This window comes from Mirounga angustirostris, unplaced genomic scaffold, assembly GCF_029215605.1.
Source record: "Mirounga angustirostris isolate CCGP_5_RB_7025 unplaced genomic scaffold, mMirAng1.0.hap1 SCAF_1, whole genome shotgun sequence".
Taxonomy (NCBI): Eukaryota; Metazoa; Chordata; class Mammalia; order Carnivora; family Phocidae; genus Mirounga; species Mirounga angustirostris.
In genome coordinates, this window is record NW_026991709.1 from 16261997 (window position 1) to 16267996 (window position 6000).

General features: G+C 36.3%; 1 long non-coding RNA gene across 1 annotated transcript in view; it reads left to right on the top strand.

The window, feature by feature from the left end:
- Window positions 1-3946, top strand: part of LOC135362736 (uncharacterized) — a 39843-nt gene extending 35897 nt beyond the window's left edge. Inside the window, exon 8 of the long non-coding RNA XR_010407819.1 lies at window positions 2744-3946. This is a non-coding gene — a long non-coding RNA (uncharacterized LOC135362736). The remainder of the gene's footprint in view (window positions 1-2743) is intronic.
- The last annotated feature ends 2054 nt before the right edge of the window (window positions 3947-6000 follow it).

A 6000-nucleotide genomic window follows, 5' to 3' on the forward strand; every position in this document is an offset into this window, starting at 1 on the left:
GAAAAAACATAAATTTTTTTTTTTTTTTGCTGATGATATTATTATACACCTAGAAAAGTCAAGATGCCCTAGTAAATATTACTGTATTTAAAAAGCAGAATTTGATAAGGGCATGGATATAAGATAAATTTTTTATAAAGTAAGAGATTTTATCTACTTTAACGAAATACGTAGTAATGGGAAAATTTTCCTACTTATAGTCAAAATATAAAATACTTAAGAATAAATATAATAAGACAAAGTATCTCTATAAAAAATGTAAAATTTTATTTATTTTTTTTAAAGATTTTATTTTTATTTATTTGAGAGAGAGAATGAGATAGAGAGAGCATGAGATAGGAGAGGGTCAGAGGGAGAAGCAGACTCCCTGCCGAGCAGGGAGCCCGATGCGGGACTCGATCCCAGGACTCCAGGATCATGACCTGAGCCGAAGGCAGTCGCTTAACCAACTGAGCCACCCAGGCGCCCCAAAAATGTAAAATTTTACAGAAAGGGGCTCCTTGTGGCTCAGTTGTTTAAGCGTCCAACTCTTGATTTCTGCTCAGGTTGTGATTTTAGGGTTGTGAGATCGAGCCCTATGTCAGGCTCCATGCTGGGTATGGAGCCTGCTTAAGATTCTCTCTCTCCCTCGCCCTCTCATTTTTTTTTTTTTTACTGAAAGAAATTAAATAAGATTCAAACAAATGGAAAGGCATACCTATTGGATAGGAATACTTAATACAACAAACATTAAGTACATACACCTAATGGATGTATAAACATAATATACTAAAATTAGAATTGGAATTCTTTGGGGGCATTTTTAAAAGGAGGTTAAAGTCCCTACTGAAGAATAAATGCCCCAGGATAGCCAAGAAAATACACAAAGGAAGAATAATGAGAGGTCTTATCTTACTGGATATTAGTATGTATAATAAAGCTATTGTGTCTCAGTCATGTGGTATTCGTAAAAGAAGAGAATAAAGAATGAAGAAAAAGAGCCCAGTGTAGACGATAGTTTAATGTATTTTTAAAGTGGTAGCTCATTTTAGTGGGAAATGGATCAATTATTTAATGGTATTTGGACAACTGACTATACATCTGGAAGAAAAGAAAAGTGGATCCTTATCTTATTCTACATTTAAATATAAATTCTAGATGGCTGAAAAGCTTACATGGTAAAATAGAATTGCATAAGTCTTACAAGAAAATCTAAAAACTAAATGTATAAAATCTATAGACTGAGAATCATCTCTTCCAAAAGCTATAGAAATCCAGAAGCTATAAAAGAAAAGAGAGATAGGGGTGCCTGGGTGGCTCAGTTGGTTAAGCATCTGCCTTTGGCTCAGGTCATGATCTCAGGGTCCTGGGATGGAGCCCCACATCAGGCTCCCTGCTCAGTGGGAAGCCTGCTTCTCCCTCTGCCCCTCCCCCATTCGTGTTTTTTTTTCTCTCTCTCTCAAATAAATAAAATTCTAAAAAAAAAAAGAAAAGAGACATATTGAAATTTATATTTTAAAAGCTAAGAACCTTGATATGACAAAAGATCTCATAAATAAAACAATAGACATTCAATTTAGGACAAAATACTTGTAATTGATTTGTCCAAATAGCTAAACATTTGACAAAAAAAGGAAGAACTTGGGGCACCTGAGTGGCTCAGTCGTTAAGTGTCTGCCTTAGGCTCAGGTCATGATTGCAGGGTCCTGGGATCAAACCCTGCATAGGGCTCCCTGCTCAGCAGGAAGCCTGCTTCTCCCTCTCCCACTCCCCCTGCCCTCTCACACTCCCCCTGCTTGTGTTCCCTCTCTCATTGTCTCTCTCTGTCAAATAAATAAATAAAATCTTAAAAAAAAACCAACTCAGTTGAAAAATGGGCAAAGAACAGTGAATCCAAATGGCTAACAAATTTATAAAAAGATTCTCAAATTCATTATTAGTAACGGAAATTCAAATTAAAGTAAAAATAAAATGTCATTTTACACTAGACTGACAGAAATGGAAAAGAACTATGATAACTATTACTGGTGGTGATTGAGGGAAAGGATTACTCTCATGGCTGGGAGAAATATGAGCTGTTATAGGTCTTGGCAAATCCATCTGCCAACATCTATTAAATTTTTAAAAATATGTATACTTTTTGGCCCAGCAATTCCAGCCCTTGGACTCTTTCCCATAGAAAGGAAGGCACCAGTATGTAAGGCCATGTGTTTGTAGTGCAAAAACCTCATTAGAAGTAATGATTCAGTGCTGCATCTCTTGACTTGCAGTGATTTCGACAAAGTATTTTTGAGAGAGAAGAGCAAGTCATGGGAAGTGTAAGATCCTCTTTTGTAAAGTTACCAATAATACTGACATATGTAGACATATTTACGTGTACATTTCTATATAGGATTACATGGCCAGGGATTATGTGGAAAGTTAGGCTAATGTGGGGAATAGAGAGAGAGAAGAGGGTAGCTGAAGAAAGCAATCCCTTTGCCACTTATAAAGGATGAATACTAGCCATAGTTGAGGATATAAAATTGCATGATATTAATTGTGAATAAAATTCCCAATGACAAATTCAAACAACTAAATCCTGTCAAATCACCCACTTTGGAGGATAGACTATGGTATTTGTGTGTGTATGAAGGTATGTGATTTTTTGGTTATGTTTATTTATAATCTCACATTTTTGTAAGTAGGTGTTATAAAACCCATAAATAAGCAATAGATTTTTAAAACCTTTTTTTAAAAATGATTTTATTTATTTATTTGACAGAGCGAGAGAGCACAAGCAGGGGGAACAGTAGAGGGAGAGAGAGAAGCAGGCTCCCCACTAAGCAGAGAGCCCTGTCCCAGGACGCTGGGATCATGACCTGAGCTGAAGGCAGATGCTTAACCGACTGAGCCACCCAGGCGCCCCTAAAACCTTTTTTCTAAAGCAGGCATACCTATAACACCCTAAATAGCATTTATAAATATGTGTTTTATATTTCGTTTGAAATAGCTGATGGAAGAGTAAAAGTAAAGGATTTACTTTTGGTATTAGAAGACAGTCTGTTTCAGACTGATGAAATAAATGTTTTCTTCTTATATTTATATAGTGATTGTTTGCTTTTGCTTCATGTTCTTTTATTTCCCATGTTTGGAAAACCCTCTGTTGAAAATTAAAACTAGACGGTAGAATGCTTTTGAAGGAATATGGAGAATGAAAGCCAGACATTTTCTAGGACACAAATGTCTCTGCCTGGATCAATTTCAGAAGATCTTCTTTAGAAGAAAAATTAGGGATGTTCTTTTGCTATCTGTCTGCTAATTATCTGAGGCATTTGAGAACTTGGCATTGTTCAGAGAGGTTTCAACATTTAGGTCTGTCAACTCTTAAATTCATATTCCAATTTTGGAAGTATTTTTAACTCAAGTTTTGGACCAAGGTATGAGATGTAGAATTTCTGTTCATAGTTTTCCAGGCAAAATCTCGTCAAACCTCATTTGAGATAATGTGACAGAGGTGTGGACTTCTCCCATCTCACCTCCAACTCCTCACCACAGTAATGAAAAATGTCAGCACTGATAGATTTTTCTTTGATAAACAGCTCGACTTTTATGCTCAGCTGTATTGAATTTCAAAGAAGCATATATTGCCAGTTTCAACTACTGCAGAATAATCTACAGGAGAACCAAGCATAAATCTTCAGAAACAATTCAAATATCAGTAACCGTCTTTGGAGCAGATGACCTATAACCAGCTTTGAAAAGGAAATTAAAATATTTAAACATTGGAGACATACCCAGTGTGCTCACAGGATAAATGCAAATTCAAATTACAATAAGATATTATTCTACTAGTTTGTCACTGAAAAGTGCATATTGACAAAGGCATGGAAAAACAAGAACTCTCATGTGTTACTGGTGGAAATATACTCTTCCAACTTTTTTGGAAGGTAGTTGCCAATATCTGTAATAATTTAAAATAAACAGAATCTTCAACCCAAAATTCACTCTCCTGGGATTTTTCTACAGATGAACTTTTATGTATATGCACAAAGATGTTCATTGTAACATTTATTTGAAGTAGCAAAATATTTGAAACAACCTGGATATTAGCCAGTAGGGATCTGGTTAAATAAATTATGGTATAACTATAAAATGGAGTATTATGTATAATTTATAGAGGAAAGTTGCAAATCTTTATGTGTCAATATAGAAATATCTCCAAAATATTTAATCAATTAATTATTTTTAATTTTTAAAAAAGATTTTATTTATTTATTAGAGAGCATGAGCAGGGGAGGAGCAGAGGGAGAGGGAGAGAGAACCTCAAGCCGACTCCAGGCTGAGCGTGGAGCCTGAAGCGGGGCTTGATTTCACAACCCTGAGATCATGACCCTAGCCAAAATCAAGAGTTGGACGCTTAACCGACTGAGCCACCCATGCACCCCTCCAAAATATTTTAAAGGAGAAAGCAACATGTGTAGGGTGTGCATATATTTGTGAAAAAAGGAAAACATGCATACATATTATATAAATGTGTACTTAAGTATATGTGTGTGTGTCTATATATACATAGAATATATGAACTGATACTAAGGATTATATCCCTGGGAAGGGGAACTGGGAAACTGGAGGGTATGGATGGATTTAATAGTATATTCTTTTATACTATTTGAATTAAAAGAAGATAAGTGTTTATCACTTAGTATATTCCAGATTTTATGCTTATTTTATGGATGAGGAAACTGAAGGCCAGTAAAGCAAGATGCTTGTGTTTCCATAGCTGATAAGTAATGGAAGCAGTGTTTGCATGCAGGTAGTGTAATTTCTCAGCCTGTGCTCTTACCTAAACACGTATATATAGGTTTCCTCTTTCCACAAATTAAAACAAAAAAACCCCTGAAGTTCATTCATCAAGTTAGAAAATCCAAATAGTGGAGCCAAGTTAAGCGGTATAATTTAATTTATGCTTGTTCAGATGGGAAATGGTTTCTTTTTGGTTAAAGTGCTGGGTTGCACCTGGTAAATCCTTCTCATTCTTGGAAGTGTAAGAGTCATTTAGAAAAATCTTGAAACTATGTAGCTGCTATCACTGGACCGTGTCACATCCATCTGTTTATGTGTCTCTGCTCTAAAGTTGTAAGTGGTAGCCTTTGGGCACTATGGCCCCAGGAACTGAAAAGATTTGATGTCATGTGCCATGTCTTTGAGGTTTGCATTTGCTTGAAATGGTGTGAACTAATCAATCAGCCCATGGGCAAAACTGATTCCAGGTGCTCGTGGTTTCATTTCTGTCTGATTAATCTCTAAGTGGTTTTGCTTCTTCCTGGTGAGACACTCTTTTACATAGAGCAGGGCAGTTAAGGCATGAACACAAGACAGAAAATATTACCAACTGGAAAGAGCAGAGGACTTAGGACCAAAAGACCAATTTTAAATCATGGCTGATTATATGGCTTTGGACAAATCACTTAACTCTTCTGAGTCTCAGTTTACTATCTATATAATTAAAAATGCTAATACCTACTACAGAGGTTGTTATGAAGATCAAATGAAGTAACATGTTAAGATAACTAGCTCAATACCTAGCAATGATTGATGCCTACGTAAATTAGAGTGTTCAGCTCAATACCTAGTGCATGGTTGCTTCTCAAAATATATGAGCTAAATCTGAATTTGAGTTCCTTGAGAGTAGGCACTCATAGTTGTTACTTGAATGTATGAATCAGTGAATGAATGATTATGATTAACATAGTTGTGTGCAACCTGTGTGTTGCACCTTCACCTTCTAAAGATGGATAGTGAGCCAGGCTGAAGACCCCGAGTGTGGATATTTGTCATGGAGGTACGAGAATGGGGGAGTTAATAGTTCTTAGAGGAAGTGCAATTTTTTTTAAAGATTTTATTTATTTATTTGAGAGAGAGAGAGTGTGAGAGAGGGAGAGCACAAGCAGGGGGGAGGGGCAGAGGGAGAGGGAGAAGCAGACTCCTCACTGAGCAGGGAGCCAGATGTAGGACTTGATCCCAGGACCCTGGGATCAT